Source organism: Mesoplodon densirostris, chromosome 12 (genome assembly GCF_025265405.1).
Source record: "Mesoplodon densirostris isolate mMesDen1 chromosome 12, mMesDen1 primary haplotype, whole genome shotgun sequence".
Taxonomy (NCBI): domain Eukaryota; kingdom Metazoa; phylum Chordata; class Mammalia; order Artiodactyla; family Ziphiidae; genus Mesoplodon; species Mesoplodon densirostris.
In genome coordinates this window covers 86,951,250-86,962,473 of record NC_082672.1, presented here as the reverse complement: position 1 = coordinate 86,962,473, position 11,224 = coordinate 86,951,250, and positions in this window count along the sequence as shown.

Sequence of the window (11,224 nt, the reverse complement as noted above, 5' to 3'; positions counted from 1 at the left end):
GATACAGGAATTGACAGAAGCAGGGAAAAAGGATTAGAGGGAGATTTTGGAGGTCTTCATATGCTGGTCTAAGAAGTTTGCATTTCCAGCTGTATTCAGTCAGGAACAACAAAGAGAGCACCTAACAGATGTGTCCGCCAGCAAATCACTTTTTGGGGGGTGGGGGGTGGAATTTCTCCTACCCTCCACCACACTACCTACCCAGTAACCATGGAAATGTCTATGTTATTAAAGTGGGACCCACCCTGGCCACATTTCATTGATACTAATTTGGGAAACAGACTTATTTTCTGGGAATTTTGGAAAAGTACTTGAGAAAGAAAGATAGGCTATCTTTCAATGCCACTGGGAGATGCAAAAACAGTTTTCAGCAATCTCGTGGACCAGAAAAGGTGAAGAATGTGACTGCGGGCTTCCCTGGTGGCGCAGTGGTTGAGAGTCCGCCTGCTGATGCACGGGACACGGGTTCGTGCCCCGGTCTGGGAGGATCCCACATGCCGCGGAGCAGCTGGGCCCGTGAGCCATGGCCGCTGAGCCTGCGCGTCCAGAGCCTGTGCTCCGCAACGGGAGAGGCCACAACAGTGAGAGGCCCGCGTACCACAAAAACAAACAAACAAAAAAAAAAAAAAAAAAAAAAGAATGTGACTGCATTTGAGTTCCTAACTCTGTTTGTTCTTGAAGCCTAAACACGTTCTGGTCCTGAAGTTCTGTGAGATGCCATGATATTCTCAAAATAGATTCTTCTCTTTGCTTAAGCTACTTCCAGTTGCATTTCTGACACCTTAACCTCCCTGGACACATACAGAGCCCTGTGGAGCCAGAGTTCAAAGTTGCTGGCCGTTCTTCAGAATGACTCTTGACTTAATTTCTGTCCCTGAGCTGAACTACTTTGCAGCCTGTACCTGTTTGAACTCAGCGTGCTTTTGGACACCCATCATTTATAGCAACATAATATTTCGTAGTGATACATCCTTATATCCTGGCCCCTGCTCCCATTCAAACTCAACCAGAGGCATCAGGGAGGCAAGTAGCCAAGGACTCAAACTCTTGCTTTAGAATTTTAAAATAGATTGTAATGCTGATGGCCAAAATAATCATTTGAGAAAAGAGTGTGAGTTTTAAAGACTGGTTTCTGAGTATTAAACCTCAAGAACCTGAATGACTTAGGGAACAAAATTTATGACCTAAACAAAAGATTATAAGTAGCCTGCTAATTTAAGAGCCAGTCTTTCCCACCTTCCATGGAGGTAGAGCCATAGAACATGAAGAACTGTAGATGGGCCTGGAGGAGTATCACACGGTCCTCAAACGCCCCTCCATGGCATGGCATTTGGAATAGCAGAATGTTTCTTCTATATGGCCAACCCAGATGCAGATATGGTCTAGGGAACTTGAGGAGGCCCAGCAATCAGAATGATAAGGAACTTATATCCGGAATATACATTTTAAAAACTCTTAACAGTAAACTGATAAATTACCCAGCTCAAAAAATAGGCAAAGAATTCTCATTCATTGATAGTGGGAATGCAAAATGGTTTGGAAGACAATTGGACAGTTTTGGGGGTTTTTTTAACTAGACATATTCTTACTATATAATCCAGTAATCACACTCTTTGGTATTTTCCCAAAGGAATTGGAAAATTATGCCCAACAAAAACCTGTCCACAAATTTTCATTGCAGCTTTATTCATAATGGCCAAAATTTGTATGCAACCAAGGTGTCCTTCAGTAGCTTATTGGATACATAAACTCTGGTACATCCACACAGTGGAATACTATGTAGCACTGAAAATAAATGAGCTATCAAGTCATGAAAAGATATGGAGGAAACTTAAATGCATATTACTAAGTGAAAGAAGCCAATCTGAAAAGGCTACGTACTGTATAATTCCAACCATATGACATTCTGGAAAAGGCAAAACTATGGAGGCAGTAAAAAGATCTGTGGTTGCCAGGGGTTGGGAGGGGCCAAGGGATGAATAGGCAGAGCTCGGAGGATTTTCAAGACAGTGAAACTATTCTATATGATACTATAATGGGGGTAAATGTCATTATACATTTGTCAAAACCCATTGTACCTACCAAGAGTGAACCTTAATGCAAACTATGGACTTTGGGTGAGGATAACGTGTGTAGGTTCATCAGTCATAACAAAAGCACGACTCTGGTGTGAAGTGTTGATAGTGGGGGCAACTGTGTGAGGGCCAGGGGTCTATAGAAACTCTCTGTACTTTCCACTCAATACTGCTGTGAACTTAAACTGCTCTAAAAATAAAGTCTTTTTTTTTTAAACAGGCAACGGTTTTGAATAGACATTTCTCCAAAGAAGATATACAAATGGCCAATAAACACATCAAAAGATGGTCAACATCATTACTTATTAGGGAAATGCAGACAAAACCATGAGGGTTCACTTCACATCCACTAGAATGGCTAACATAAGACATCTATAGCATGTATTGGTTAGGATACGGAGCAATTGGAACCCTTTTACATTGATGGAGAGAATGTAAAATGTGTAAAATGGTTCAGCTGTTATGGAAAATCGCTTAACCATCCCTCCAAATGTTAAACATAGTTTTATTATATGACCTGGCAATTCCGCTCCTAACAGAAATGAAAACATATGTACACACAAAAACCTGTACACAAATGTTCATAGCCTCATTGTTCATAATGGCCAAACAGGGGCTTCCCTGGTGGCGCAGTGGTTGAGAGTCCTCCTGCCGATGCAGGGGGACACGGGCTCATAACCCGGTCCAGGAAGATCCCACATGCCGCAGAGCAGCTGGGCCCGTGAGCCATGGCCGCTGAGCCTGCGCGTCCAGAGCCTGTGCTCCGCAACAGGAGAGGCCACAGCAGTGAGAGGCCCGCGTACCGCAAAAAATAAAAAATAAAAAATAAAAAAATAAATGAAGTACTGTTACATGGATGAAACTTGAAAACATTATGCTCAGTGAAAGAAGCCAGGCACGGAAGACCACATACTATACAATATCATTTGTATGAAATGTCGAGAATAGACAAATCAATGGAAAGAGAAAGTTGTGGTTCCAGGGACTGGGGTAAAGGAGTAGTGGGGAAGGGCTGCTACTGAGTATGGAGTTTCTTTGGGGGGAGATGAAAATGTTCTAAAAGTAAATAACAGTGATAGTTTTAAATTATATCTCAGCAAAGCTGTTGCTTAAAAATCGAGTCATAGAAAAATACATTTGTACACCAAAATATGTGGGTTAGGAGATCCATTCCCCTACAGCACGTGTTTGATAACATGTATGTTAGTTCACAGACTGTTTGAAATTTGTTTCAACTCAGGACTGGGCATGCTTAGACGGAAGAGCTCCATGATTTTTCTTGCTTTGCTGATTACCACAAGGAATGATCCTATTGGGATCAATCTGAAAAGAAAGTCCAAAATATAAAGTCAATGTATTATTTTCCTAAGGCTTCTGTAACAAAGTACCACTAACGGTACAGAATTTTTTTGTGCCACAGTTCTGAGGCTAGAAGTCCAAGATAAAAGTGTTGGCAGAATCATGCTCCCTCTGAACCCTGAAGGGGAATCCTTCCTTCCCTCTTCTTAGCTTCTGGCAGTTTGCTGGCAATCTTTGGTATTCCTTGATTTGCAGCGGCGTAAATCCTGTCTCTGCCTTCATGGTCACGTGGTGTTCTCACTGCGCTTCCTTTTTTTTTTTTCCTAAGAATTGTTTCCTTGATGCGGACCATTTTTAAAATCTTTATTGAATTTGTTACAATATTGCTTCTGTTTTATGTTTTGGGTTTTTTGGCCCCGAGGCATGTGTGATCTTAGCTCCCCAACCAGGGATCGAACCCACACCCCGTCCTGCACTGGAAGGCAAAGTCTTAACCACTGGACCACCAGGGTAGTCCCATGATGTTCCTTTCTTGTCTCTAGTATGTTCACATGGCCATCTTCTTATAAGGACAGCGGTTTTATTGGATTAGAAGCCCACCCTGCTCTCGTATTATCTCATCTTAATTTAACTATTTCTGCAACAACTCTATTTCCAAGTAAGGTCACATTCTGAGATACTAGGAGCTAGGTATTGGGGGTTAGGTTCAACATATCATTTGGGGGATGGACACAATTCAACCCATAATAGCCAGAGATTTGGTGACAAAACAAAATTCGAACAGATGGATGCTTTTGATGAAATTTCTGGAGATGATTGAATTGTTAAAGAGTTATAGATTTCATCCAGCAAAATATTCTATGATTTGGGGGAGCGTTAAAGAAACTGGAGATATTTGGTCTACATAAGATTTTTAAAGTGATATGTTAATTCTCCTTAAATGTCTGATGGGCTCCCTTGTAGAAAAAAGGATTAAATTTGCTGTTTGGTTTCAGAGGAAAGAACAAGAAACAGAAGAAGCGGGCTTCCCTGGTGGCGCAGTGGTTGAGAGTCCGCCTGCCGATGCAGGGGACGCGGGTTCGTGCCCTGATCTGGGAAGATCCCACATGTCGTGGGGCGGCTGGGCCCGTGAGCCATGGCCGCTGAGCCTGCACGTCCGGAGCCTGTGCTCCGCAACGGGAGAGGCCACAACAGTGAGAGGCCCGCGAACCTCAAAAAAAAAAAAAAAAAAAAAGAAAGAAAGAAAGAAACAGAAGAAGCAAATTCCAGCTCAATAAAAAGAACTTCTTATTAAGTACTCTGTCTTGGGAAGTACAGTTGTCTCTCGGTGCCCACAGGGGATTGGTTCCAGAACCCTCGAAGGATACCCAAACCTGAGGATGCTCAAGTCCCTTGTATAAAATGGTGCACTATTTGCATATAACCTGTGCACATCCTCTCATACACTTTGTCATCTCTGGATTACTTACACTACCCAATACACTGTAAATGTTTTGCTTTTTGGAACTTTCTGGAATTTTTTTCCAAATATTTTTGATCTGCATTTGGTTGCATCCATGGATGTGGAGCTCACAGACGTGGAGGACCGACTGTAATGAATTCCATATCACTGGAGATAATCAAGTACAGGATGGAAGAACACCATTGGAGGAGCCTCTTGAGAGGATTTATGCTCCATTCAGAAGCTGTTTAGGGTCTTTCTAATTTTTAAGAATCTGATTCTACTATTCACGAGTGTGTATTGAGAGCCTTCCATGTGCCAGGTTCTGTGTTTTTTGTTGTTGTTGTTGTTTGTATTTTTGGAGTACACGGGCCTCTCAGTGTTGTGGCCTCTCCCGTTGCGGAGCACAGGCTCCGGACGCACAGGCTCAGCGTCCATGGCTCACGGGCCCAGCCGTTCCACGGCATGTGGGATCTTCCCGGACCGGGGCACGAACCCGTGTCCCCTGCATCAGCAGGCGGACTCTCAACCACTGCGCCACCAGGGAAGCCCAACAAGAAGGTTTTCAGCAGGTGAGTCTGGTTGAGGTTCATCAGCGGCTCAATGGTTCTCACCTGGAGGGTTTGTTAAAGCCCAAAGTTAAGCCCCACCCCCAAAGATCCAGGAGGTCTGGGATGAAGCCCAAGAATTTGCATTTCTAACAAGTTCCCAAGCGATACTGTAATAAGATAGGGTGGGGGGGGGGCGGTCCCTGGAGAAAGAGAACCACACATGGCTTTCCTGACATAAGAGAAGCCATTTTGGCCTAAGCCATTTTGTGATCTAAGCCTGGCCACAGTGCTTGCCCTTGAACAGGTCTTAGTAAGTAATGATCTTAAGGGAAGTGAGGGAATGCAGGAACAAAGGAAAAGCAGTCAAGAAGCAATAGTTCAGCAATAAAACAAGACCTACTTCCTCCGCAAGGGATACGCATACAATCTGATACACGTCTTTGAGTTCTGCAGGAAGGCTCCCACCCTTACTGGGTGGAGGATGGAATGATGGTGTTGACCCTCCTGACTTCAGTCAACTAAAGCTTGGACTCTGTCGACCTTTGCCCCAATTCTATGCTGAATTCTCCTCTGCTCAAGCACTTTCATGAATATGCATGTACCATTAGTTTAAAACTTCCCCAGTTTCGCTGTTCAGGGACACACAGCTTTGGGAAAGATCCAAAGGTGTTCTCCTTACTTGCTGCAAGTAATAAATCCTTCCTTCTCCCTACCTTTGGCTTGGTTGTATCTTTTGGCGAACCCGGGTTTCAGGTGAACCATACTGATGCTGCTAGTCCAGGAACCACGCTTTGGGAACCACCGTTGTATGTGATGGATTGGAGGACACAGGAGTACCAGGGCAAGGAGGTGGTTTTAAAGATGGGAGTGAAAAAATAGGAGGGAATCAGGAAAGAAATCGGCACGTGGTTGGGATAGGTATGGGAAAAGCAGGGGAAAAGGGAGACAAAATTGTTTAGACTTTCAATCTGTGGACTGAAATGGCAAGGAAAAAAAAAAAAAGGAGAATGTTGGACTAGAGCTGTACTGATTATCAGAAGATAAAAAAAATCAGTCTTTGTTATAAGGAGTGGCTGCTTGAATTGATCCCTTCCTGCCTTGTTCCCTGTTGCCCCCAGTCACAGAAGATTAAGCAGCAAGGACCAGCTGGTGAGGACAAAATAAACGCAAAGATTTGCAAGAATGCAAGGAAAGTGGTCTGGGCAGTGACCCGGACAGATTGGGTAACCTGTGATTGCCAGTGTCTTTCAACCTGACCTGACCCACTTAGCACGCCAGTCCCTGGCCGAGCCCTACAGCATTGTTTCAAGTGAGTCATTTGTGCACTCACACCCAAACCAGAAATTCCTGCCCAGGACCAGAACCACAACTGCTGTCGCGGCTACACCACACAGGCCTGGGGGCTGTGAACTTTGACTCACTAAGCCTGGCCTCCAAACTTCTGGGGTGAGCGGCATCCCCGCTCCTACCACAAGGGGGCCCTCTCCAGCCAGCCAAGCGTGTGGAGCAGAGAGAGCCTCAGCCTGGGGTGGGGAGAGCACCTGGGGGTGCCAAGCAGTCAGCTCTGGGGAGTGTGCATGAGAGGGAGCCAGGGAGCCCCTCAGACTGGGGGAAGGAGGGCCCCCGCCCTCACCTGCTTCCCAGAGCTGTGGGCACACACAGGCTCACTGCTTGCCCCTTGTTCCTGTCAAACTTCCAAGCGTTTGCTCTCCTGTGGCGTCAGCGCGGACTAGAAAGTCAATGCCAGGACATCTGGGCTACAGCAAAAAAACAAAACAAAACAAAATTCCCTCCATATCTTAGGAAGAGGAGAAACACAGAAATAAGCACCCAGGGGCAGAGACTTCAGTTTACTTCATTTATTTGAACACAGAAATACTGCATCTGGGACCACGTCCTGAAACGCCTCTGTGGAAGGGCCGATCCTGATTCTGTGTGCAGTCCTATCAGTCAAGGGCACGCCTGGAAGAAGGGTCTGCCCCTGGGAACATCCTTTGCTCCTCGAATACCAGTGTCGCAAACCAGGTCACGTTGAATAGGTGATCGCCATCAAGGACATCTCATCTTGTCTAGCACTCTAGGGGTTATTACAGCAGTCTGCTGGGCTGGCCACGGTTTGCTAAAATGGCTCCTATTGTATATCCTCCATAAGAAATGTCTTATAATTCTCTCTTTCCAGGAAGAAAAGCTTTTATTCATGTTTCCAACCAGGATGTATCAAGTGGCAACTACAGGTCAGACACTGTGTTCAGCGCTGGGGATACAGGAGTGAACAAAACCAATAAAAAGGTTTGCATTCTGGGACTGGTATTACAATGGAGGGAGATGAACAGTAAAAAATCAATTATAGAGAATGTTAGAAGGATAAATACTATTATAAGTAATAAAGAAAGTAAGGGGATTATGGAGTACAGGGAACAGGGGGATTATAATTTTAAATATGCTGTTTAAGGAGGGTCTCATTAGCAAAATGACATTTGAACAAAGACGGTGTCACGATGTTTATTTATTTGTGGATTTATATTATTAGTTATGTTTTCGGACAAACATTAACTTCCATTCTTTAAAAAGAAAACAGATTTGTTGAGGTTTATTCTGAATTATTTCACACAAAATAAAAAATAAGGAAATATGTTTGTATATTCACGTGATGGGATATTTCATAGGAATCAAAATTATATTTATGAAAGGTTTAAATGACTTAGGAAAATGCTTATGAGAAAGGTAGGTGAAAAAACAGGAGTATAAAGTTATTAACATATTATCTCAATTGTGCAAACAGGCCAAATGTTATCAGTAACTAACTCAGGGTGATGGGATTAGGCGTAATTTATGCTTCTTTCTACTTTACTTTTCAACTAGATTAAGATGAGACTATTTTCTTTTTTTCTTTTTTTTTTTTTTTGCGGTACGCAGGCCTCTCACTGTTGTGGCCTCTCCCATTGCGAAGCACAGGCTCCAGACGCGCAGGCTCAGCGGACACGGCTCACGGGCCCAGCCGCTCCGTGGCATGTGGGATCCTCCCGGACCGGGGCACGAACCCGTGTCCCCTGCATCGGCAGGTGGACTCTCAACCACTGCGCCACCAGGGAAGCCCAGATGAGACTATTTTCAAGGGAAAAAAAAAAAAAGAAAAGGAATTCCCTGGCGGTCCAGTGGTTAGGACTCCACGCCCTCAGTGCTGAGGGCCTGGGTTCAATCCCTAGTCGGGGACCTAAAATCCCACAAACTGTGTGGGTACAGCCAAAAAAAGAACAAAAAAGACCTTTTTCCTTTTATAATAACATTAAAAAACACACTAAATGAATAAACTAGATAATCCACAAGGACCTACTGTAGAGCACAGGGAACTCTACTCAATACTCTATAATAACCTATATGGGAAAGGAATCTGAAAAAGAATAGATGTATGTATATGTATAACTGAGCCACTGTGCTGTACACCTGAAACGAACACAGCATTGTAAATCAACTAGACTCCACTATAAAATAAAAATTAAAAAGAAAAACCAACCCACTAAATGACAGATGCACAAGGAAAAGCCTCCATCTATGACTGCTTTCCATTTATCAAAAGAAATGAACAGGAGGAGGCAACGTACCTTATTTGGGACCATCGGTCCCACGGAAGAGACGAGAGGCAGCATGCTCGAGCCTCCCCAGGTAGGGCTCCTAACCCTTCTCCAAAGAATCTCACTCCTTTCCCTGCTTTCAATACCCCCCACCCAGCCCCACCATCACCACAGACTCCACTAGACTTTTCTCCTGGCTAGAGTTAGCTAGCCCACCATTGCTCCGTGACTAGTTATCATTTTTCCTCATTGGCATATGCTTTGAAAAAAGCATATTATACCTCCTACATATTAGATATCCTATAAGGACATAATATATGGTATCCTTAAACTAAGTGGAGACTTTGTAACAGAGTGTGGGCTGGGCCCTGCGCTTCACTTGCTTGAGTGCCAAGGAGACTTTGTAACAGAGTGTGGGCTGCGCCCTGCGCTTCACTTGCTTGAGTGCCGACTGTGTTCTTGCCTTACTTCACTAGTGAAGTTGCAGCCAGAATGTGAACAGCCATCCACAATCACCTCCTCCTTACCCTATCTGTGCCTATAGGGGCCTTTCTGACCTTATTTTCTCAAATGCACTGATTCAGTATATTTCTAATAACATAGCATACAAATTATGTATATATTATACATATTCTATACATAATTTTTACATTATTATAGCTCTACAAACATTGTAACCCAATAAAGGTTATTTCTTACCTTAACTATTAAGCAACTAAGTGGTGTAATTACTAATACATTTTCCTCTTCGGTACAATACACTTTCTCCAAAGGTAAAAGGAGAAGTAGAGGAGAGAGGAAGGAAGGAAGAAAGAAAAGAAGGAAGAGCAAGGAGAAGAATCATGGAGAGCATCCCAAAGTTGTTTGTAACTACTTCGGGAAAGTAGCATAAAATAAAACCCCTCCAAAGTGACATTAAAAAATAGGATACTTCTATCCTCTTTGTGCCACTCAATACCCAGTAGTCCTGGGAGGCCCTGAACTACTGGGTAGGAACCCTTGACTGAAGCAAAATAAAAAAAGAGTATTGCTATATCTTCTGATAAATTTTAATTGGTGCTGTTCATCATATATTTCTAGCTCTTTTTATTTTTTTTTCTTTTGAACACATGGTTATTACATTTAACCATGTAAATTCTTTAGCCAATGAATTGTGAGTGGAAGTAAAGGGTGTCACTTTCAAGGGGTAATTTTAAGAGAGAATGTATAAAAAAATGATAAACCACAACCAAGTGGGATTTATCCCAGATATGCAAGACTGGTTCAACATTCAAGAATCAATTAATGTAATTGCTAGAGGACGGAAGAAATGAAAAGTGCCTACTGAACTGGAAAGGCATCTTGAGACGGACAAACTGATCCATATAATCAGTGGATCAGTTTATTTTATGGTAATTTAATCATAGGGTGGGATTGGGATCGGGCAGATAATGACCTGGAAGCATTCACAGCTGCACTCGGCAAGCCAGGGGCCACCGGGACAATTTTATAGTTAACTTAGGGTATGGGGGGTAGGTGCTTGGAAACAAGACACAGTACAATCCTGCGCAGGGTCAGCAGAAGGACAGGAGAAACTAGAAGGGCCCAGGATGGTGTCAGTTATAATAACACACAATAATCCATCACATCAACAGGCTAAAAAAAGAAAAATCACATGACCATTATTGATCGATGCAGAAAAAGCATTTGACAAAATCCAACACCCATTCACAATAAAAACTTTCAGCAAGCTAGAAACAGAGAACTTCCTTAATTTGATAAAGAATATCTATTAAAAAAACATACAGCAAACATCATACTTAACAGAAACTTGAAGTTTTCCCACTAAGACCAAACACAAGGCAAAGAAGTCCCCTCATCACTCCTTCCAACATCATACTGGAAGTACTACCTACTGCAATAAGAAGAAATAAAAGGTATACAGATTGGGAAGGAAGAAATAAAACTGTCCTGTTTGCAGATGACATTATCATGTATGTAGAAAATCCAAAAGAATCCATAAAACCACTCCTGGAACAAATAAGCAACTATAGCAACACTGCAGGATACAAGGTTAATATATAAATGGCAATCATTTTCCTATATAACAGCAAAGAAGAAGTGGAATTTGAAATGAAAAACACAATACCATTTACATTAGCAGCCCCCAAAATGAAATACTCATGTATAAATCTAACAATGTACGTACAAGGTCTACATGAGGAAAACTACAAAACTCTGAAGAATGAAATCAAGGAAGAACTAAATAAATGGAGAAATAGTCCATGTTCTTGGACAGGAAGACTC